This window comes from Prionailurus bengalensis, chromosome A1, assembly GCF_016509475.1.
Source record: "Prionailurus bengalensis isolate Pbe53 chromosome A1, Fcat_Pben_1.1_paternal_pri, whole genome shotgun sequence".
NCBI classification, from domain to species: Eukaryota; Metazoa; Chordata; class Mammalia; order Carnivora; family Felidae; genus Prionailurus; species Prionailurus bengalensis.
The window spans coordinates 113,441,997-113,466,907 of record NC_057343.1 but is presented as its reverse complement, the minus strand read 5'-3'; the positions used below and the strand labels follow the sequence as shown (position 1 = coordinate 113,466,907).

Genomic DNA, 24,911 nt, shown 5'->3' with positions numbered 1-24,911 from the left:
GTATTGGAAAGTGCGTTCAGAAGTGATATCCCCAGAAGAAAAAGAATTCTACTGAGGGGAGCCTGGGTCGCTCAGTTAGTTAAGCATCTGACTTCGGCTCAGGTCATGATCTCACCGTCTGTGAGTGTGAGCCCCGCATCAGGCTCTGAGCTAACAGCTCAGAGCCTGGAGCCTCCTTCAGATTCTGTGTCTCCCTCTCTCTCTGTCCCTCCCCACCCATGCTCTCTATGTCTCAAAAATAAATAAACATTAAAAAAATTTTTTAAAGAAAAAAAAGAGAATTGTACTGGATTTTAATCTTTCCAGTGCATCTTCCAGATTCTGAAGATATCTTTTTCTGTTGGCTGCAATGACCACATAAACATTTCATTAGAGGAAAATAGCTAAATCTTATCTTACAGTTTTTTCAGCTGGAACTAGTATTAGCATAAATAAAAGTAGGAAGTAGATCTCTCTCTCTCTTCTTCCTCCAAGTTTTTGGATGCTGAGAAAACCAGAGAAGGAGGATACTAGGGGCAGGCAAGGCTTTTCTTGGCACTGAAAATCCTCCCTATGAACACCCAGTTGAGTATAGGGGGATATATTAGGCTTAGCACTGCTGTGACAAAGTACCATGAATGTTAGCACTTAAAACACAGAAGTGATGGGGCGCCTGGGTGGCTCAGTCGGTTAAGCGTCCAACTTCGGTTCAGGTCATGATCTCACGGTCCATGAGTTCAAGCCCCGCGTCGGGCTCTGTGCTGACAGCTCAGAGCCTGGAACCTGTTTCAGATTCTGTGTCTCCCTCTCTCTCTGCCCCTCCCCTGTTCATGCTGTCTCAAAAATAAATAAACTTTTAAAAAAATTAAAAAAAAAATAAAACACAGAAGTGATTCCCTCACAATGCTAGAGGCCAGAAGTCGAAAATCAAGTTGTTACCAGGGCCATGTTTACTCTGAAGGATCTAGGGTAAGATCCTTCCTTGCCTCTTTCTTGTTTCCTTGGAGATCCTTGTCTTGTTGACAAATCACTTGAATCTCTGCTCTGTTGTCACATAGTGATCTTCTGTTTGTTTCTGTCTTTTATCCTGTTCTTATGAGAACAGGCTTATACGGACCAGTCATTTGGGATTAAGGGCCCACTGTACTCCAGTAGGACTTCATCTTATCTAATTACACCTGCAACACCTTATCTCCAAATAAGGTCCCATTCTGAAGTTTCAGGGAGGATGTTAATTTGGGGGAGACGCTATTCAACCCAATATAGTGGGGTAGACTACCAAGTTGGGATAAACTGGGGAAGAGTGAGAAAGGAACCAAAACAAACCCTCAGAACAGGGCAGGATAGAAGGCCAGAGGTCAGTTATTTTAGGAAGCCAAACACAGTCCTAAAACTAGGAGGTTAGTCTTGAAGAAAAGGGAGAGATTGCTAATGCTTTCTACTGGTCAAGGTAAAAGCAGAGGCAGAGATACTAGAATTCTGTAAAAGTGTGTTATGTCTTGTATTGGAGGGAAGTGGGAGGTTGCTGGCAGAAGCAAAGGGGGAACCTTGGTATTGGGGCACTGCCCCTCTCAAAGACATTTTCAAGTGTTGGGTTTGGGAATGATGAACATAAAATACATTGATTACAGATTTTTAGAAAATCTAGAAAAACAGTGGGAACAAAAAGGTCAGTGTTAATTCCCACCATCTAAGAATAATTCATATTTTGGTATTTTTTCTCCTAGTGCTCCCCCGACACCCAGGCACAAAAAAAAAAAAAAAAAAACATGAATAGAACTATGAGTCAGATGATAAAACATTATCATCATTTTTTGTTTCTCACATACACTTTATCCTCATTCCCATTCTCCCCCACCCCCAAAAATCACCCACTTGAATGTATTTATATTAATTATGAACATACATATGTATTTATGTGTTGTTCACTCAAGAACTATCTCTTTTGCACCTACCATGTGCAGAGTCCTAGAGATTGGGAACACTTAGAGACCATCGAAACCCTAATTTCTCTGCCCTCCTGGAGCTTACATTCCAGTGGGGGTATGGAAAAATATATTGTTGGGTGATTGTTAGTTACATAAAAGGGATTACAGTACAAAATTATGACCCGTCTTCTGTTTCCCTTAACACCATGGTTTTTACGGCCTATCCGTGTCAAGCTAGCGCCCTGCCTCTGTCCGCTGACTATCTGCAGCCTTCCACTTCCTCATTGTCACAGTGATGGACACCTAAACCGCTCTGTCACCACAAATGATGCTGCAAAACACACCCCCATGGCTGCATGCGGTCCTATTTAAGTGTTCCTATGACACACCCAGGAAGGAATACCCAGGGTTAACGCCACTCAGCACAGCCGACTGCTCCCCAGAAGGCCTGCCCTTGGGGGCTGTGGCCTGCCACGTGCTGCCAGCTCTAGGTATTATCCCGCTTTCTCACGTTTGCCGGTGTGAGAAATGCAGTTATTGTAATTTGCATCTCTTCAGTAGTTAATGAGGTTGAACCTTCCTTCACATAATTGATGAGCCATGTGCATTTCTCCTCTCGGTGAACTGCCTCTCCCTCTCGTTCCCTCATCCGCTTTTTAACAGGATTTCTGTTTGGAGTATTTTTAAATCTTCTTTCCAGAGTTCCTCATCTGTTCTAAATACTAGCCCAGTGTCTATTTCAGACACTGCAAATATCTCCTCCCTGTCTATCACTCGTCTATTAAATCTGTCTATGGCACCCTGTTTTGAAGAGGAACCCTTATTTTTGAAATAATTTGTGTGTTTACTCTGAGTAAAAAAAACTTTTCCCCACGCAAGGTCACAAAGATATTCTCTGACATTACATCTCTTTTTTCTTCTATTACCTTCACGGATCCACCGTTCACTTTTAAGTCTTCAGTCCAACTGGAGGTTGCTTTTGTGTGGAGCATTGCATTTTTGCCTTTGTCCTTCTAGGGAGCTGGTTCCCCCTCATCATCTATTCAGGAACCCAACTTTCCACCCACTGTGTGCCACCAGCACACATCAATTCCCACATACATGTGTGTCAGGTTCTGGACCTTCTGTTCCATCCCAGCGTCCTGTCTAACTCTTCCTCTACCCACTCCTCCAGAGTTTCATTACTAAGACTTTGCTTTATGACCTATTACCACATATGGAGATCCTTTTTTTGTTTTCTGTGCATAGATTTGTTGTGTGCGATGGTGACAAAGTCTTGCCATAAACAATTTGGAATCCTGGCTTTCTTACGGAATATTGTAACTTTGGCCTTGCCCCCCACGTAATGTCAACACTTGATAAATAACAGTTCCTGGAAAATTTTGGTGTCCTGTGTTGGGAGTAAAACTTCTCCTTAGGTTGTACTGCATGGAGCCTGTAAATTAACTAAGAAAAGGCAGATTAAAAGAAAAGACAGAGTTTATTCATAGACATATAGAAGTGCAGACAAGAAATGGCTCCTTGAACAGTTAAGATGGGGGTTTATATACCACCTTAGCAGAAAAAAAAAAGTGAGGGGAAAGAGTTTCTAAGGAAAAAGAGGACGTTTAGGATACACATGAGCTTTTGAGGGAAAAAAATGGAAAGCGTGAGTGTTTGTGATGTTCTCATCTGGGTGCAAGCAGACAGTCTCCTTTTTAGCTGTTACCCACCCCCCACCCTGACCCACAGGATTTGTGGCAGTTACATTTTGGGAACGTGCTGCTACGAAGTTTGTTTGTTTGTTTGTTTTTTTAAAGTAAAAGAAGTCTAGCTGCTGGTCTGTTCAGATTTTTTTTCACTTAAAATAATCTTCATGACATTCTGATCAATAAAAGTCAATCTCTGACAATTAATTCACTGAGTCCCCACCATGGAACAACTTCTGTGGTCCAGTATAAGGGAAGGGTGGGCCTCAGGGACTGAGGAAAGGCCACATGATGAAGGATATCCAGTCCTGGCCAAGGAGACAGACAGACCTGTGTAGAGGAGGAAAATAATTTTCCCTCCACCCTTCTGAGTGCACAGTTGAGACCCTTGTAGGAAAAGAAAGATTAACAAGAGGAAAATGGAAGTTCAGCAGCAAGTATATCTGATGTATACAAGGGAAACACCCAGGGAAAAATGAGTAACCCTCTGAGGTGGCTTAGAATTCAGAATTAAATACAGTCTTGATCAGGAAAGGGGAGGCGGATGTGCACCTCTCAGAAGAGGGTAAATGATTTTTAGGTAAGATGAATGGGCCCTCAGAAGAAGAGATGGGAGATGTGAGAATTTGTGACTGAGTCTGTCTGGGTGTGGGGGGCCTCTTCTCCTATGATGACTCCACCTTCCCTGGTTGATGAGGCTCCCATGGAGGGGATTCATAACAATTGAGTTCCTTTTGGAGGATCTATTTCAGGCAGATAAGGGGGCACTTGCAGAGACCCTCCCCCTCATTTGCTGTTTTTCAGGAACCTACAGCTCAAAATAATCAATATACCAAAAGGGCATATTTTGGGGTGGCATGTCCTGAACTTCTACAAGTCATTTTTGGGGTGGCACATTCTGCTCTTCTTCACTGGCTACCTGGTAATGTCTGCACCAAGACTCAGTTTCCACAATGTCACCTTCAGTCATTTTCTCTAAAACAGAACCCACTGCTCCCAGGGGCTGTGACAGTCCATTCATGAGGGAGAATGGGGCACCCTCGTTTTGTGAGAGGCTCCTTCTTGTAAACACCCACCAGCTGGCAGCCCTGAGCAGAATCAGAAGACAAATCCTGAAATCCTTGATACTCCAGATGGTTCTGCAGGACTGGCTTGGTGAGAAGGTTTGTGAGTTCACATCCATCCACTAACCAGCCCAGCCCAGCCAGCGGGTGGGCCAGGCAGGACCAGGGCAGCCTCACAGTCAGCTGCCAGTGGAGTTTTCACCATTTTTGTTGAAGTTCTATGAAAGACGCTTAAGAGACCCCTAGAAATTGCACATTAGGGTTAAAGGATTAAGTGGTAGAACAGAGATGGGAGAAGCCTAGAAAATGTGAATGAGTGACCTGAAGGGCTATTAGGAAGAAAGGAGAAGGCCATTGTCTGTATTTTCTAATGATCAACAAGAGCTGGAATTAAAAATCAATACTAAGAGGACAAAGATCACAGATTGGTTTTCCAAATGGCTTCGGCAACATGACCCAGATAGGCTTAATGTGTTTCCGCTAAATTAAGCCACAGTGAGGACCAGCACCGAACGATGAGAATAACGTGTGTTGGTCCTGCCTTGCTGCTGCTGCTGCTGCTGCTGCTGCATCCAAAACTGGTTGAAAAGTTCCTTGTCAGATGCAACAGCTTAGCCTGGAGCAGTCCAGAATTTGGTTTCCCCTTGAGGTTCCCTATATGGTGAGAGGTATACAGGAATAAGGGACAAATGAAGAAATCACCCATCTACTTCTCAAGTTTTTATCAAAGGAATGTATGATGTAAAAAATAATAATAGTAATTCAGATAGCACCCAACAGTATACAAGGAGAAGTGAGCCCCCCCCCCTTCCTTAACACTCTCCCTCGCCCCAATCTCGACTCCCAGACTCAGCCTTATGAAAAATGTCTTTTATATCTGGGCATAAACATTTTATTCGTACACAGGCATGTATTCATATGTAGGTATAAATATATATGTATTCATTTGAGTTTTGCCTTAAATATATTGCGACATTCTCCACATTCAGTTCCCGGCTTGCTTTTTTTCACTTAATAATAAAATCTGCAGAGATGTCGCTCCATATTGGCATCTACAAGTCTACCCCTTCCTCCCCAAGAGCTATAATAGAAGTGCTCTAAGAAATAGACACAGTGTAATTTCTCTAACACTCCCTTCTGGGTGGTCCTTTAGGTTATTTCCAGCTTTTATTTCAGTACACAATGCTGCAATGAGCATCCTTGCAGCTTTGTGTACTTCTGTGTGCATAACTGCAAGCTAAACTCCTTCACATGGAATTGCCGGGTCCAAGAACACAGACATTTAAAATCATGCTTCAGACCGACGACTGGTCTCCCAAAGGGCGGTCCCAAATTATACATGTCACCGATGGGCTATGAGAGTATCTTTTGTACTTCTCTTGCCCACAGTGAGCATTATCACACTTCCTGTGGGTTTTACAGGTAAGAAATGGCCACTCAATGCTCTTTTACTTTGAATTTTTTGACTAAAATTAAACATTTTCTTTATTGTTCATCTGTGTTTCTTTTACCATGAATTGTTGGTTCCTGTTCATTGTTGGTTTCTTGGTTCATTCCTCATTTAATATTTAGTTTCATACAAATAAAATTATTTGTATGAAAAAGAAATCAGGGGCACCTGGATGGCTCAGTCAGTTGAGTGCCCAACTTCAGCTCACGTCACGATCTGGCAGTTTGTGGGTTCGAGCCCTGCGTCAGGCTCTGTACTGACAGCTTAGAGCCTGGAGCCTGCTTCGGATTCTGTGTCTCCCTCTTTCTCTCTGCCCCTCCCCGCATTGCTCTCTGTCTCTCTCAAAAATAAACAAACATTAAAAATTAAAAAAAAAAAAAGAAAAGAAAGAAAGAAATCAGACCTTTCTCTAGGCTGCATGTTGCAAGTTTTTTCAGCTGGTTGTCTTTTCAGATCTCTGAGGGTATTCTTTCTGAACGGCAATGTTGTTCAAATTCTATAGGCTCCTCTCTGTCATTCTTTTGGTTGGGATTTCTCAGGTTCACGTCATGCTCGCAAAGGTCTCCTTACTCACAGATCATCAGGAAAATGCACCCGTGTTTTCTCCAGTGTTGCTACAGTTTCACTTTTGTGTATTCCACTATTCATTCCATCGGGAATTCATTTTGGTGTAAGGAAGAAATGCTCTCACCTTCCTGACGGCAACATTCCTCACCTCATTCCAGTCAGTCACCAAGATTTGATTCCATTTGGCAGACTCCAAGACACCTATCTGCAAATATCAACCAGAGAAACTTAATGTCAAATGAAGCAGCAAGAAGGTGGCTGCCGGTCCACATGACTACCCCTTTGCTCGTCAAACCCCAGATACACAGATTTACACCATAAGTTTCTTTTCTTTCAATGTTTATTTATTTTTGAGAAAGAAAGAGCACAAGCAGGAGAAGGTCAGAGAGGGAAGGGGACGGAGGATCTGAAGCGGGCTCTGCACTGACAGCAGTGAGCCGGATACAGGGCTCAAACTCACAAACCGTGAGATGGTGACCTGAGCCAGGAGATCCTGACCTGAGCCACAAGATCGTGACTTTAGCCAAAGTGGGACACTCAACCAACTGAACCACCCAGGCACCCCTAAGCCATAATGTTTTTAAAATAAACAGCCAGAAGTTACAGTCAGCTCATTTTAAATTTTCTTAAAAGGCTGCTTTTTTTTTTCAGGATATGGATGATTTTAGTGTTTTGTTTTTAGGTTGTACAGTGGTAAAAGTCATGGTTCTTTTCTTTTTCCATTAAGCTGATTCTCCCCTTGGATACTGCCCCCCTGGAGTCCTGTAAATGACACAGACAAAAGTCAGATTGACAAGAGAAAAACAAATAGGAATTTATTGACAGGTGAACCCCATAAACAGATGAGAGAAGTCAGAGATGAGTAACTCAGGGGGTGCGAGTAGGAGCTGGGCTTAGATGGCACCTCCACAAAAGAAGAATACATTTTTAGAGACGTGACAAGGCAAAGGAAAAGGACTTTGAGCTTCTGGGGCATTAAATCTCAGGAAGACTAACGGAGAGACTAATGGTAGATGAGGGCTAGTTTCGGCAAGGTTTGTTATGTAGATTCCTCTGGCCGCTGTCTCTGGGCTGATGGGGGTCTAGAATTGTCTCCTATGATTATCTTCTGTCCTTCTTGCTACAGAGAGGAAAGGGGAAGCCCTTTACAAATTTATGTCCTGCTTCTAGTCAAATAGGGGAAGGGCGGAGGGCTTTTCTTGTATCTGCTTCTTCTTCATTGTCTTCAGCTCAAAATAATCTTTAAGCCAAAGTTGCCTATTTTGAGGTAGCACATTCTGCTGCATGCCAAGTCCATGAATTATAAGAAGCTGGCAAATGCCACTGTGGCTTCTGGATCCAAGGCAGACTTCCACCTAATACCAATCAAGAAAACTGGCAGAACTGCATTTGATTACAAAAAGGAAAAAAAGTCTCTATCATTCAGAAATTTCATTGGGCATTGATAAACTAAGTATCTCTCCTCCTTTCCCATTTATAAATTATGTGATCAGCACCTACTGTAAGTGTTATGTACCCAAACACGGTGCAGGGATAGGAGATTCTGCAATAAATAAATCCTAGCACAGGCTTCCTTCCAAAACATGTATTGCCTGAGCAAACACACTTTTCCATCAGTTGTCAATGAGACAGATCGGGTGGTATGGCACCACCTGCACTCTTTTGCTGACCCCGAGGGGACTGGAGGAGCTGGTAAGTACTGGCTCTGGTCACAGGAGAAGCAGTACAGCAGAAGACCCAGGAAAACTAAGAAAACGAAAGTTGTATACCTGGTCCTAAAATTACAGCAATGTGAGGATGACTGAAGCTAGAAACTTTCTAAATACTATCAATTCTCACACAGAAAAGGGCTCCCCAAATGCTTGCTGGCAAAACTATCTTTCATATTATTATGATCACTTTGTCTCTCCTACCTTCAGTGTGAAATTAATACTAATGCCCTGGTTTTCTGGGCTCCAGAGCAGGCTTGCTAATTACTGACGGATAAATGCTTTGAAAATTAATAAGGGCCATAGTGAAATGTTAAGCACTGTTTTCCTCTCTCTCTCTTTCTCACATACACACACATACACACACACACACACATACATATACTGGAAATACAACACACTCCACATTTGCTAATAATACAGCTGCTTGAAACTGGGGGTTCAGAGCTCATGCTTGCATTCTTGGCAACAGAAACATGAAGCAACTGGCCTTTTGCATGAGGAAGACCAGGGCTTTGCCTGTTGAGTTGACAGCTCCCTCCAGTTTCTCCTACGTAGTCTGTGAAAACAGTAGCCCAAGGATCTATCTGATGACAATTTCTCTTCTCTGGTGATGATTAATTTTGCTAAAAGTTTATACTCCAAAGGATTCACCCCAAACCCTCCATAACACATCAGAAACTTGATGTTTTATGTGCTTAAAATGGATATTTTAACACAAACACGGAGATGACCTCCAGGAAATGTGGAGGAAGAAGAAAAATGTTTTAATTTGGCTGACAAAATTAGGAGCAAGAGTTTATTTCCCTAAGCGATAATCTCCTCTAAGGTTACAAATTTGGAAACCAGCTTTCAAACATAGAGTTGGGTCTTTTCTTCACCTAAAGCAAGTATTTGAGGTATGTTCTCATGACGGTCATAGTTTTGGATATTACTCAGGGGAACCAAACACCTTGAGACTTGTGGTAACATTCTCCCCAGAACATGGGAAATGTCAACAGGCGATATGGCATCATAAAAGAAGCTCCTTCAGCGCGATGCTAGGATGGAGCCTTGACCAGTAAGGCTCCAGAGCAGAAAGGTAGAAGGGAAGGGCATTGAGTGAGGAGACCTAGGGCTATAAACTGCTGTTTATATAAACAGCTCAGGCTCAGTCATTTCACTGTTTGGCAGCCCATCTTCCCCATTTACAAAGCCAGGTGCTTATAACCCCTTAATGAGTCCCCAGTTCTCTAGCCCTTTCTGTTTCTCATTTCTACAGAGCATTTTCATAAACAACAACGAAGTGGAGATTTAACAAGAGATTGGTGTTCCCATTTTACAGATGAGTAAACAACTGAGAGTGGCTGAATGATTTATCCACAAAGAGGGGTCTTCCTTCTGCATGCCAGACACTGTACTAAGAAGTAGGACTAAAAATGTGGATGAGATCCAGACTCTGTCCTAAAGCAACAGGAGAGACAGGATTAGTTAAAGGATAATCACAAGGTAGTAGAACGGGAGCAAAATGCTGTGAAAACACACACACAACACAGAGTGCAACAAATGGACTGTGAGACAAGGCTTTCCAGAAGAGATGGTATTTTGAAGTGGTTCTTGGAGGGTGAGTAGGAGTTTGGCAAATGGAGGAGAGAAAGAGAAGCATAAAGGCAGAGGAACGAGTGTGTACAGGAGCATGGAAGGCTTAGTGTACTACTTGGTGGACAGGTGTCACCAGGGGAGAGCAGGCTTCTAAAATGGGGCTAATGTTAGTGAAGTATATGAGGTAGGATAATAAAGATGCCGGGACTTTATCCTGCAGCTTTTCAGCCAAGGGGATGATGGACTGGCATTTGGGTAGAAGAAAGAACTATTGGTAAAGAGACTAATCAGGAAGCTAGTTCAAAAGTCCAGACGCTAAATTACAAGGACTTGAATGAGGATCATGATGAATATGGGTGGCAGACATAAGAGATACTCTGTATCATAATCCATAGATCTTGGTAACGGATTGGCAAAGACAAAGATGTTCCCAGGGTTTTTAGCTCAGGAGGCCGAGTGGATAGGGATTCTACTTCCTGAAAGAGAAAGCAGAAGATCAGTTTTGGTTGTTACATGGAAAACCCATATGTTCAGTTTGGGACATGCAGTTTGAAGTGTCTGAGAAAACCAGAGGAGATGACACCTGGGAGCTGAACATGTAAATCAGCTCCTTAGAATATAGGTTGGGGTTGGAGATAAAAACCTGGGAATCATCAGAGGTGACAGTGGCATCTGTGCAGATAAATGGAATCACATCGAAACCTCGGTCTTCTTTTTTCATATTTACTAAGTGGATATAGGTCCTACTTCCGAGAGTTATTCAGTCATTCATTGGATAAATCAGTTTAAAGAAAAAAAAAAAAACTAGAATATGATTTTCCTGATTAGATTTGAACTTATTTAAATGCAATCACTTACTCATCTTTTTCCTATGTCTTCTGGGACTTTTAGAAAGTCACTGCAGATGTCTGTGCACAAGATAATGAGCCTATAACAGTCAGCTTTGGCTCCAAGACCACCTAAAGGGCCCAGTATGCCCTCCGTCGCTGCTCCTAGGTCAATTCCTTGGTAGCAACACACTAGCCCTTTCTTGCTCCTCAGGTTTCTTCTATAAATAAAACTCTCAAATCAGACTATAGGTATAGGTCATTTTATACAGCATTTATTAATTCTTATAATGTGGCATGCCCTGAGCTGGAATACACAAATGAAAAAAATTGATTTGCTAAGTATGAAAATGTCAAAAATACAAAGAACACTTTGTCAGGGCTGCTGGGCTCCAGGAAGAAAATGCAGTGGGGGCCCGAGCATGAGATAGTGGATCTCCCCAAGGATATCAGAAGAGTCATCCTGGGGTTACGTTCAAGCTGGTCTTGACAGGGTGGGAAGGGATCTTAGAGGAAGCAAAGAGAGCACAGTCCAGGCTTAGGAACACACGGCAAAGAGGCACCACAGTGAAAAGAACGGGGTGTGCTCCTCCAATTGGAGAAGTTATAAGTACTAATTTGCCTAACTTGGTTTTACTTTTCATTTTATGAGCAGAACTCTACAGTATGTATGTATGGACATATGTATTTTTATTTTTTTAAGTTTATTTATTTTGAGAGAGCCAGAGACAGCACGAGTGGGGGAGGGGTAGAGAGAGGGAAAGAGAGAGAAGCCCCAGCAGGCTCGGCACTGTGAGCACACAGCCCGATACAGGGCTCAAACCCATGAAACCGTGAGATTGTGGCCTGAGCCAAAACCAAGAGTCGGACGCTTAACCCACTGAGGCACCGAGGTGCCCCTTTATTTATTTTATTTTTTTAATTTAAATCCAAGCTAGTTAACATATAGTGTAGTTCTGCAGTTTTTTTAATTGCTACTTTGCCATGTAGTTATTAGCCCCTCTTAATCAATAGCAGTTCAGCAATCACAAGCAAATTTTTAAAAATTACTTCTATACACACACTGTGCTATAATTACTCTTGAAAATGAGTCCCATGAACATGTACTATTCTGAATCTATAATCAGGTGAGTCATGACATAATCCTCTGGAAGGGTATGTTATCTGGTGATGCCAATTCAACATTCGTGCTTCTCTGAAATGTTTCCACAATATACAGTTGATGCCAATAACATGCGCAGGTCACATTTGCTCTGAACTTCTTTTTGGATCTTATTTTACTTTCATATTAAAAAAAGAAACAAAGTCATTCGCTATCAAGTAGAGAAGACTACCGCCATGGCCAAGATAGCACCAAGGCTGGATACCACCTTGCCAACACTCAGGCTTAAGGGCTCAGCAAACGTCATCCAAAGAATATTAGACAAATTTAAACACCAGAACACACTCAAAAATTTTTTTCTGATTATACTGGTAATACACAATTAATGTAGAAGACGAATGTGTGCATAAAAAGAAAAGAAAAATCATCCTTTATCCCACCAGATGTTAACATGTAAAGAGAATCCCTTTCCAGTGTTTTACGTCCCAAGCATGCTTCACATGGAACTCTCGTTTTCTCTCCGTCCTTTAGGTCCTGTTAGTATTAATACTTAAATGTTTCCCCAATCCATTTCCATCCCTACATCCTTACCACTGTACACTGAAGCAGCTCCAACCACGATCCTATCTCCAGGCCACAATACTCCCCAACACCGAGGCTATCCTTCACACAGGGCCAGAAGGATCCCACTGACGTGCAAACCAGACCATGCCATTCTCCCTCCTAAAAAGGGTTGATGGCTGCCCACTGCCTATGGAATAAAGTCCAAGCTCCTTATCAGGAAATACAAAACACTCCATGTCCCAGCTCCTCTTTACTTCACCAGACTCATCATCTTCTGCCACCCTCTACCTCTACTTGAATAGTTCCCTATATATTTGTATAGCATGGCTTTGTTTCTCTTGTATAGCATGGCTTTGTTTATGTTCTGTCCCAACATGGAATGCCCTTTCTCTACCTATTGAACTGAGTAATTCTGATTTATCCTTCAAGATTCAGCTATGACTTATTTCCTCCGAGACAACTTCCCTGAATACCCAGACAGCGCTAAAAAACCTGTCTTTGATGTTGATGTCCCAAAGCAGTAAGCCTACATCTATCCCTTTATCGGTCCATTATTGCCACAATATCGTTGTGTAACAAACTACCCCAAACCATCAGTTGTCTACATGTCAGTGTTTATTGTAACATTCACAAGTCTAAGGGTAAGGGGAGAAGGCTCCTCAGCACATCTCATTCTGGGGTCCAGGACAGACAGGTAGTGACACATTCTTCCCTTGGTGGAAGTCACACTTCCCACAGGGCCAAGGGAATATACATGATGCCTCTTACAACCCAGGTTTAGAAGTCACACACCATCAGTTTCATGGGCTAAAGCAAGTCCCATACTAAGCAGACATCAGTGCTGATGGTAGTATACTGGTCTTACGGAGGTGGGGAAGGAGGGAGAAATATCTGTGAAACAATGAGCTTATCTAACACAGTATTCATCTCAAAGATGGTAACTATCTTTCTATTTGCTTGGACCAAAAACCTCATTCGCCCTATCTCTCCTCTGTTTGTGTCTTTTCATACCCAACTCATCAGTAAATCCTCTTGGCTCTATATTGTAAAGATATCCAGAATTCTATCTATATTTATCACCAGTTTGACCATTTACCTTTCTGGTAAATGAGGTGGTCCAGGCCACCCTCATCTCTCTCCCAGGTAACCACAACAGCCTCTTCGTTGGTCTTCATGCTTCTGCTCTTGCCCCTTAAGTTTATCCCATCCTAGCAGCCAGAGTGATACTCTTCAAGCATTTATCAGATCATGTTAACTCTGCTTCTTGAAACCCTCCAAGGACTCTCCACCTTAATAGAGTAAAAGCCACAGTCCTGACAAGTGCTATTAGGCCTTTGGCCATATGTCCCCTAGCTGTTCCTCCAGACCCATCTCTTCCTTTCGTCCTGCTCACCCACTTTGCCCCAGGAATGGGCTTCTTTGCTGTACCTCAAAAATACCAGATCCCCTCCTCTTCTGACTTTGCACACTTCTCCTTTTTTGCACTGGTAACCATCTGTCTGGAACACTTTCCTTGTACATCTTCATAGCTGCCTCCTTCACCAACTTCAATTGTCTATCCAAAAGCACCTCCTCAGGGAGTTCCTGCCACACCATCTGTGTAAAACAGCAATCTACAGTCCCCATGCCCCCAGAAAAAAATACAAGCTCCTCAAGGGCACAGGTTCTGTTTTGCTTATGCTGAATCTCAACAATCTAGACCATTGCCTGGCACAGGGTGGGTACTCAATATCTGTGGAATGAAATGACCAGCATTGCAGCCTAATACTGAAATGACTGGGTTATGTGTTGTCCCTCCCATGGGTGGGCAGTGACTGCATCTCACTCCTCCTTGCATCTCTAGTGCTGGGTACAGCTTCTAGAATACGGAGGGCTCAGGAAGCACGTGCTGAACTGGATGGAACATCTCTGTGAGGATGAATCACTGGAAAGTGCACAAGTTTTTGAGATAACAGACTCATATTGTTTTTACTGCTTACCAGCTGGGTTTATTTGTAAGGAAATATTTTCCCAGGAATTACAATGAGACTCAATGTACAGAAACTCAGGTCTAGTTTGCACAAAAAGGTGAGATCCTCATCACACTTCACTGCAGGACCTCCACTGTCTACCTTTTCCTCTGGTCTGTTGGCTCCATGAAGGCAGCAGCCATGCCTGCCTTGCTCTTCATTGTATCCCCAGGGCCCTAGCACAGAGGTCAGCATGCATAGACTTCTGTTCATTTTTTTGAATAAATTAATGAGTATGCGCATTCTTCCCTGAGCCAATCCATAGACCAAAGTGACTCAAGTGTGCTTGTGGACTAAGGCTTAGTAAAGATCCAAGAACAGGGAGTTGTCCATTCAGCACCACTCCACAGCTATACTGTATGACAATAGATAGTATAGTACAGTTTGGGGCAAACAGACCCCAAAAACACAATTGCTAAAAGCCAGTGCCCCATGAAGAGCGGTCACCTTGCTGCCCCCTTTGGAATTCACCTGACACAAGCAATGGGTCCTCACCCTACCATGCTGTTTCTCTGCATATCTGAGGAAGGAGCTACGAGGTCTTCCGGCCAATGCAGGGGGAAACTGCAAACCCTCTGCTTCCCATCCATTCCCAGAACTTCTCACCATGAAGACAGGAGAACCCGTTACAGAACAGGGGTGGGTGACATCCTGCTGGGAGTCATAAGACCAGAAATATCATGGGGGAAACATCATTAGGGGCTCCTCAACCCATCACCATGACATTGTGAGGTCCCAAGTCCTACTCTACTGGGTACAAAGACCAACCAGTCATGCTTAGGCCAGCCCCATGTGAGCAGGACAGGAAGGCAAGGGACAGAGGGCTGTTTCTGTGTAAGTGGAACCACCAGGGTCCCTCTTTCTCTTTCAACCCACACATCCTGAGCATTGTCCTGACTCACAGTTTGGAGCAATCACACCAAACACAAATCACTGGAATCGCTGACTGATGGACGGTTGATAGAGTGGTGTGTGTGTGCAGGTGAAGGCCTGGGAGAGGAGAAAGGGAGGGAGGGGTGCAGAGGTGGCTGGGAGGTGTGGGGATGGAACAAGTCTCACATGGGCACACCTGTCTTCCAGTCTCAGTTCCCTGTGGTTCCAGTATAAAAAGCAGAAAGCTGAGCAGAGGCACTGCTAGGGGTTCCATGAGAGAGAACCAAGTAGCATCTTTAATCTGAATAAGGATGTGCAGAGAGTGTGCAGGAATTCTTTGGATACCCAACCATGTTCATGCTTATTTAATGATGAGAAGTTAGAGAAAACAGTGGATAATGTGCATAATGTATGCACATACCTATGCTATGGCAAGAGTAGCTAATACCCATCCCAGTCCACACACAGTCCACATGTTCTCTCCCCTCTGGCCTCTGTACTTGCCAGTCGCTCTTCCTGGAGTGTCCTTTCCCTGTTACCTCTCCTCCCCACTCCCGCCTGGTCATGCCTCACTTTACACATCCCCAGGTCTCAGTTTATACTCTGCCTCTCCTGAAGGGTAGCACTTTTAGTCACCTTGTGGTTCATACATGGTTACATGTCATTCCTCAAGAGTAAGGACTGTTGTTTTGTTTAGGTCTGTATCCCCAGTGCCTGGCACACAGTGGGTGCTCAAATATACTTGCTGAATTAGTGAATAAAATACTTGAATTGCTCATCAGCCACTCTTCTTAGGCAGGCCTCCGACTCCATCAGAGGGGACTTATTATAAAATCAACAAGCAGAACTATCCGTTACTTTTGGGACCTCACAATGTCATGGTGATGGGTTGAGGAGCCCCTAATGATGTCAGTACCTGCCAATTAAGTAAACCAAAAATCGGGTTGGAAACCAAAGTACCACCAGAGGCACTGTCAACACTGCCTAAGAAAGGCAGTGCGGTCACCTGAGGAATCAGGCTTAGTACCCACTGTGAATGATCAGGGACTCTACTTCATGTCTGCACCTTGGTCCTGCTGGCTGCCTGTTCCACCTGAGGACCGACACAGCGTGAAGCTGTGGGATTGAATCCAATCATAAAATGTGTCAACTTTACTAGAAAAGGCACTTTTCCATGCTCTCCACTAACCTACAAGGCACAAGTATCATCATACTGGTTAATACCTGTCACACATTGTGCTAAGCAACCTATAAAAATTATCTTATTTAATTTACACCTTGCAGCAACCCTACAAAGCAAATAGCATTATTATCCCCATTACACCAAATACCAACCCCCGTTACACATAGAGAGATTAAGAATACACTCAAAATCACACAGGCAGCATGCGGCAAAGCTGGGATCAGAACCCAGACACTCTGATTCTGGAATGCAAACAGTGACCTCCCAGTCAGTCTTTTCATGCAAACACTGCCAGGCCTGTGCTGAAAAGTTCTGAGATCACCAATGGCTCCCACACAAACAACTTCCCCAAATCGTGAAGGACACGGAAAACCCACCTGGAAATGCAGGGAGTAAGTATGGGATGGATAAAGGAAGGCCTCCTCACAGAAGCAAATAATAAATTCAAGGAGGCAGTGGGTGACCAGTGGCAGAGTTAGAGTCGGGCCTTTGAGTGGGTCACTGGAGCAGGAGGCCAGCCCCGCCCCACTCCACCCTCAGGGCACAACCCTGGATTTGAGGACCTGGGGGCTGTCTAAATCCCCCTGGGACAGTCAAGGTGAGAAATGCTGCTATCTGAGTCATGTACTAGACTTAAACCACCTTCCTTGGATCTGCATTCCTAAATGGAGATTAAATGCTGAAGAATATTTGTCTTTTATGATCCTTTGGAGCATGAGCTTATTGATATGGTGAAGGTTAATGAAACAATTAAGTGTATGCATGAAAGCTACAACATGGGTTGAAGCTTTTCAATGTTCATCTGCAATAATGAGCACCAGGCTCAGGTTCTTACCCCGCATCTCACATCCATTAATTATTTCAGTGATTCCAGCTACAATTAATGAGAATTCAGCCATGTGTGTTAAATCTTAACATTCAGTTTTCTCATCCATCAAATGAGTGAGGGGATGTGCAGAAGGGAGTGCTAGGGGCAGGAGGTGGCTTTGAATCCTTCTCAGCTAAAAGGTACTGAGTGAAACCTGTGTGGCCAGCACCGTGCCAAATGTTTAACCTTGCCTCACTGAATCCTCACAGTGTAAGTGTTGTAATCCTTCCTTTTGTTACTGCCATCTCTGAGGTCACCCCCTCAGAACCTGTACTCGATTCTCCACAAGGCTCCTTCTATCCCTTACTCTGTCCTCAGATCCCACATACCCTTCATCTCCAGACAGCCCCCACTTCACCCTCTGGAAGTCATAGTTTCTCCTTAGCAACATCCCCCATCACACTGCCCCCTCTACTCAGAGATGCATCACATCTCCCTCTTTGAAAGGGTGTGCTCCTTAGGGACATATTTCCCCTGTAACCCTAGCGAGGTTTTGCTCCCATGGTCCCCACACCCCTGGGCCTGGAGAAGTGGAGTGGGCATATCTCTCTTGCCGCTCCTTACTACTTCCAGACCTTCTTCCTTCTCTCCTCCCCAAGAATATTCAGCTTTGAACCATATTTCATCAGATTATATTACCCATTACCCCTCATCACTGCTGCCTACAACAGTGGATCACTCTGTCCTCCAGCAGTCTGAATGTCGTCACCATGAGCCCATCTGAGCCTGAATCTGTCCTGATGAATAAACGCAAACTATCCATAATCTCAGCATCGTACTCACATTCTCTGACCACTCACTCAAACTTCTCCTTCTGCCTCTAAAATCCCAACTCTATCAATCTTTTGCCTGCCCCATGGCCTCCAACCCACTAATCTTTTTTTAATAACTACTTTTATAGCAGTTTTAGGTTCCCAGCAATATTGAGGAGACAATACAGAGAGTTACTGTATATCCCCTGCCCCTCTAAGTGTGTAGCTTCCCCCATTAGCAATATCCCCCACTGGTATATTTGTTACAACTGATGAGCCTACACTGACACATCATTATCACCCAAAGTCCGTATTTTATATTATGGTTCATGCTGGCTGTTGTGCATCTTAAGTGTTTGGGCAAATGTAGAATGACACACATTGCCATTACAGTATCATACAAAGTAGCTTCACTGTCCTAAAAATCCTCTGTGCTATACCTATTTAACCCTCTCCACTCTCCTGTCCCCATCCCCTGACAACCACTGATCTTATTACTATTTCCATAGTTTTGCCTTTTCCAGGCTGTCATATAGTTGAAATCATACAATCTGCATCTTTTTCAGATTGGTTTTTTCACTTAACAACATGCATTCAAGCTTCCAACATGTATTTTCATGGCTTGGTAACTCAGTTCCTTTAAGTGTTCAGTAATATTCCATTGCCTGGATGTACCACCATTTATTTATCCATTCACCCACTGAAGGGCATCCTGGTTACTTCTCAATTTTGGCAACTATGAATAAAGCATCTATAAACATAAGCATCTATGTACAACTTTTTGTGTAAACACAGTTTTCAACCCCCTTGGGTAAATACCAGGGAGTACAACTGATGGATCATATGGTAAGATTATGTTTAGTTTTATAAGAAACTGTCAACTTTATATTTAAAGCGGTATCTTGTAGACAACGTGTAGTTGCATCTAATTTCCTAACCTTTCCACTTTCCTCTCCCCTGAAAGTCCTGTCTCCCTTCATAATAGCCTCAATTCCATGGACTATAATTACAGTCTCTCTCTCTCCCTCTCTCTCTCTCTCTCTCTCTCTCTCTCTCTCTCTCTCTCACACACACACACACACACACACACACACACACACACACACACCCCTCCACTCCTCTGCCCCTCTCCTGATCTGCTGTATTCTACCTATTCCATGCCAGTACCCAGGGAGGTTAATGTGGTTAGAAAAAACCAACCACAATAGCTGGCTTCATTTTAAATTTCTGACCATGAACCTCAAATAAACTCTTTTTGGTCCTCCCGTAATTATATCCTGTTTCCTGAATTTATTCACTCTTAAATTTTCCTAAAACCTATTTAGACCTCTTCTCAAACTTCTATCACCTCTTCCCCAATTCTTACTCTCAGCTGTTAATTTTTAGTTCCCATTTCACTGAAAAAAAAAAGTGATACAATAGAAAGAAAATGTCTACAGATTCCCACCACCAATTCATCTACCTAATGGCATGCTCACCCACATGCTTGACCTTCCCTCCTACTATAGATAAACCATATGTGATTCTATCTAAATCTATTTCTTCACTTATATATGAATATCTAATCTTCTGTCATATATGCTTTTGAGCTACTGGATTAATACAATGATCTACTAATATGATATACAATGCTCAGTATAATTATCCACTGAAAAGTTCCTAACAATATGCAAAATATTATGGTTTCTCCCATCAGGAGAAGGAAGGAAGGAAGTGGGGAGGGAAGGAGGGAGGGAGGGAAATCGGGAGGAAGGGAAGCAAGAGGTGGGCAAAAAGAAAGCTTCTCTTGACCCTACTTCTCACATCAGCTAGTTTGCCAGTTCTCTGCCTTCCTTTGCAATAAAATTCCTCAGAAGAGCTGTCTATATTACTGGCCTAAATTCTCTCTCTTCCCAATCTTTAATCCTCACCAGTTACACCCTCTACTCTCCCAAAACTGCTCCCATCAATGTGACCAATGACCTCCAAGTTGTTAAATGTGATGGTCAATTCTCAGTCTTTCTCTTAGTGGAATAATATTTTCACCATCTTTAAAGAGTAATTATTACCACTTAATGAAATACTAAAACGTTTAGAACTCTTTTATTGTAAACTGCTAATATAATACTTTTTTAAACAAACTCTGCCTAAATATCAAACGCAGAAAACCTCCCAGCATGCACACAAATGTTGATTTACGTCCAACTGTATTTCAGTTGAAGCTTTCAATGAACATTCCTCTCCCATAACTGTGTCCCTGAACAGAGGAGAAGGGGGAGTAGATTTGAGGCCCACACCGTTGTTTAATCTAATTTCTAAGGTCTCCTCTGAGGAATAAGTGTTAATTATCCTGTACTATGTGGGTGTCTCCACAACATCAGTCTGAGAAATTCACTTAACTTTTGACCGATCAGCATAATGAGCTTCTCTTTTTCTCTTTTCATTTGTCAGTAGCTTTGAAAAAGTTTTAGAGTTGGGCTTTTTAACCAAAGTTAAGAAAAGTAGTAATTTGTGTTGTTGTGTAGTATAAATTGTGGTGTTGTCAAAACAATAGCTTTAGCACTAAAAATTCAAGCATCAACATACCATGTTAGATGGCTTTGGTTCGTCCTCTGTGTTAGAGACTGAGATTCATCCCAATAATAAGTGAGCTCGTGACATTTATGAACCATAATAAAAGAGAAGAAATTCTGGACAGTTGAAAATCAAAGAATCTCTAGTAATATCCGTGTTAAAGAGAGCACAAGAAATACATGATGAATACTCTAAAAACTGTTCAATACATTAACCAAGGAAAAACTTTTGAGCCAGTAATTTGAGGTTGAAAGCCAGCAAAAATCTGTTGGCAATATTTTGTTGAGACATAATACTTTATAAATCGTTAAACCAATATAAAAGCATGTGACTATTTTAGTATTTATAATAATAAATGCATCTAAGTGTTCATTCAAGAGTAAACAATCCATATTCACAGATAACATGCTGATCTATGTAAACATTATAGGCAATCTACAAACCACCAGTAAGTTTATCCAAGTCACAAAATATAAGCTCAACACAGAAAAAAATCAATCATACTTCTATACATGGTAATGAACAATTAGAAACTAAGCCTTTTAATTTTTTATTATTTTTTAAATGTTTATTTGAGAGAGAGAGAGAGAGAGAGAGAGGGAGGGAGGGAGGGAGGGAGAGAGGGGGAGAGAGGCAGAGCACGAGCAGGGGATAGGCAGAGAAAGAGGGAGACACAGAATCTGAAACAGGCTCCAGGCTCTGAGGTGTCAGCACAGAGCCCAATGCAGGGCATGAACCCACAAACCATGAGATGATAACCTGAGCCAAAGTTGGATGCTCAACCAATTGAGCCACCCAGGCACCTCAGAAACTCAGCATTTAAAAAAATATATTTCATATAGCTAAAAAAAGGAAATACTTAGATACAAATTTTACAAAACAAATGTAGGATCTGTATGTTAAAAGGCATAAAACACTAAGGAAAGAAATCAAGGAAAGTCTAAATACTGTAGAGGTAGAACATGTTCATAGTTTAAAGGACTCAATGTAGTTAAGATGTGAGTGTTCCTCAAACTGATCTATAGAGTTAACACAATTCCAGTAAAAAGCACAGCAGAATTTGTCGTAGATGTGAACAAGCTTATTCAAAAATGCATATGAAAAGGAAAGGAATGAGGAAAAAACAAAACAACTTGAAAAAGAATAACAAACTTGAAAGACTCAAAGTACCTCATCTTAAGATTTAAAGCTACAAAAATAAAAACACCAAATACTAGTGAAATAATAGATATTCGATCAAGGAAACAGAACAGAGAGCACAGAAATAAACCCACACAAATACGGTCAACAATCTTGACAACTGAGTAAAAGCAACTCAGCGGAGAAAGAATATTTTAACAAATGCACCTGGAACAAATAAATACGTATGTGCAATAAAAGGAACCTTGACCTAAACCTTACACTTTATATAAAAGTTAAAACAAAATGGTTCATAGACCTAAATATAAAATCTAAACTATAAAACTGTAAGAGCAAGACAGAAGAGAACACATTTGTGACTTTGTGTTAAGAAAAGATTGTTTAGCTGTAACACCAGAAGCATAATCATAAAAGAAAAAAATGATAAATTTAAAACTTCTGTTCTTTGAAAGATGATAGTAAGAGAATGAAACTACAAGCCACAGACAGTGAGAAAATATTTACAAACCTTATCTCTTATAAAAGAATTATATCCAGAATACACATAAGAATTCTCAAAACCCAAGAAGAAAATAAACTCAATTTAAAAAAAATGGACAAAGGATGTGAACAGACACTTCATCAAAAAGATACAAAAATGACAAATGAGCACATAAAAAGATGCTTGACATCATGAGCCATTAGGGGATGTGAATCAAAACTAAAATGAGATACCACTACACAGAAAATAAGTTGGCCATAACAAATGCTGGCGAGACTATGGATGAACTGGAACTTTCATAATTTGTTGGTGGTAATATAAAATAATATCCATTCCAAAAACTAACTGGCAGTCTCTTACAAAGTTAAACATATTCTTGCCATATAGCCAGCAATCCTACCCCTAGATATTTACCCTAAAAAACTAAAAAGTTACCTTCACACAAGAATTTGTACATAAATGTTTATAGAAGAGTTATTCATAGTTGCCAAAAACTGGGAGCAACCACATGTCCTTCATTGAGTGAAAGTATAAATAAACTGACACAAGCACACAGCAAATGTCAAATAAAAAGAAATGAATTACTGATACATGCAACAATGTGGATGGATCTCAAAGGCATTAAGCTGAGTAAAAGAAGCCAGTCTCAAAAGGCTATAAATGATTCCATTTATATGACATTCTGGAAAATGCAAAACTCTATGGCCTCTTGATTCCAGGCTTAGCACAGCCACAGCTCATGGTCCCAAAGAGCATTGTATCTGGACAAACTGGGACGCTTATTCTTTGTCCATTCACCAGTGCCCACAAGCTAAGAATGGCTCCCCCTTGTTACTTTCTTTAAACACAGATTTGAGTATGCCCTAATAGTAAGTAAAGAAGATTTGCATATAGCAGTTCATTGACATGGATGGCAAGGTCCACATTGATATAAACCACAATGCTGGTTTAATGGAAGTCATCAGCAATGACAAGACTACAGTGAACTTCCATCTGACTATGACACCAAGAATCACATTAATGTTCATCAGATTAGTCCTGATGTAAGTTGTGGAAAATAAGAAAGATCTATGCGGGCACACGAGAAATCTATTATCTGGTGATGCATGATGCTGACACTACCCACTACCCTGATTTCATCAAGTGGAACAAATTCATTCAGATTAATTTGGAGACTGACAACACTACAGATTTAATCAAGTTCAACACTGGTAACCTAGGTATGGTGACTGGAGGTGCTAACCAGGACAGGATTGATGTGATCACCAGAGATAAAGAAAAGTGAACATATTCAGAGTATATTTTTGATATACAGATTAGAACTGGAAGGAGAGGGAGGGAGGAATCAAGGATTTCTCCAGTGTTTTACATTTTCCTCCCTATGAGCCAGTCTTGCTCTCCTCCAGCATTTAAAAATCACAAACACCAAGAGGTCAAGACTGTAAAATCAATGGCCAAAACAAAGTGGTAACAATAATAAAAACTGCCTAAACATAGACATGTTGAATCACTATGTTATAGACTTGAAAATAACATAACATTGTGTGTCAACTATAAAAAGTTTTAAATTGCCATTACAGGCTTTATTTTTAATATAAATTTTTATTTATTTCGGTTTTTATATATTTTGTAATTTGTGTTATTTATTGTTAACTATACTAAGCATTTTACGTTGTTTTGGTATTGATTCTCCCAATGATTACATGGTGTGTATACCGTTACAGATTAAAAACTGACATGCAGAAAAGTGGAATGGCTTGTTCCATTTCCCACAACTAACAAGTAGTAAAATAGGACTTCAAACTCCAGATTCTCCTGACTTTAAAACCTGTGCATCCACTTACTATATGACAGAATCTGTTGGGTGTTCAAATTTCCATATCCCAGCCCACCCTTTATTGCCCCAAGTTAGTTGAGAGCCCCAATTAAGCTTCTGGTTTTTAAAGTGTGCTAAAGAGAGAATATCCTATTCACCAAGAGGCAACAAGGTGAGAGGGAAGACAACAGGATCTGGGTCAGACCTACTTGTTTTGAATCTTGGCTCAATCACATAGTAGCTATGTTAGACAAGTAAACTGCGCTGATTGACTCAAAATTTATTGAACACCTATTATGTTCCAAAAAATGTTCTAGACGCTAATTATATATTAGTGAATAAAGCGGCAATGTTTCCTAACCTCAAGAAGCTTACAATCTAGGGGAGGACATAGACAATAAATAAATAAATAGATAAAATATATAATAGGTCATATGGTCATAAGCAGGAAAGGGTGATAGCAAATGGAGAAGGGCTACAATTTTTTAAAAGATAGTCAAGGAAGGCTTCTGGGAAAGTGACATTTGAGCAAAGACTTGAATAGGTTGCAAAAGTTATTCATTTAGATACCTAGGGAAAGAGCATTCCAAGCCAAAAAAAAAAAAAAAAAAAAAAGCCAGTATAAAGGTCTGGTCCAGGCCAAATGTGCTGAGAGAACAGCAAGGAGATCAGAGTGGCTGAAGTACACTAAGGGAAGGAGAGAACACAAGAAATAAAATCAGGAGGAGAATGGAGAGGCTAGAAATGTATGTCCTTATAGGACAACATAATGACTCC

The 24,911-nt window shown here is 41.6% G+C and overlaps 1 pseudogene; it reads left to right on the top strand.

The window, feature by feature from the left end:
• The first annotated feature begins 5,174 nt into the window (after positions 1 to 5,174).
• LOC122479530 lies at positions 5,175 to 23,603 on the top strand (annotated as a pseudogene).
• Positions 23,604 to 24,911: the final 1,308 nt, after the last annotated feature.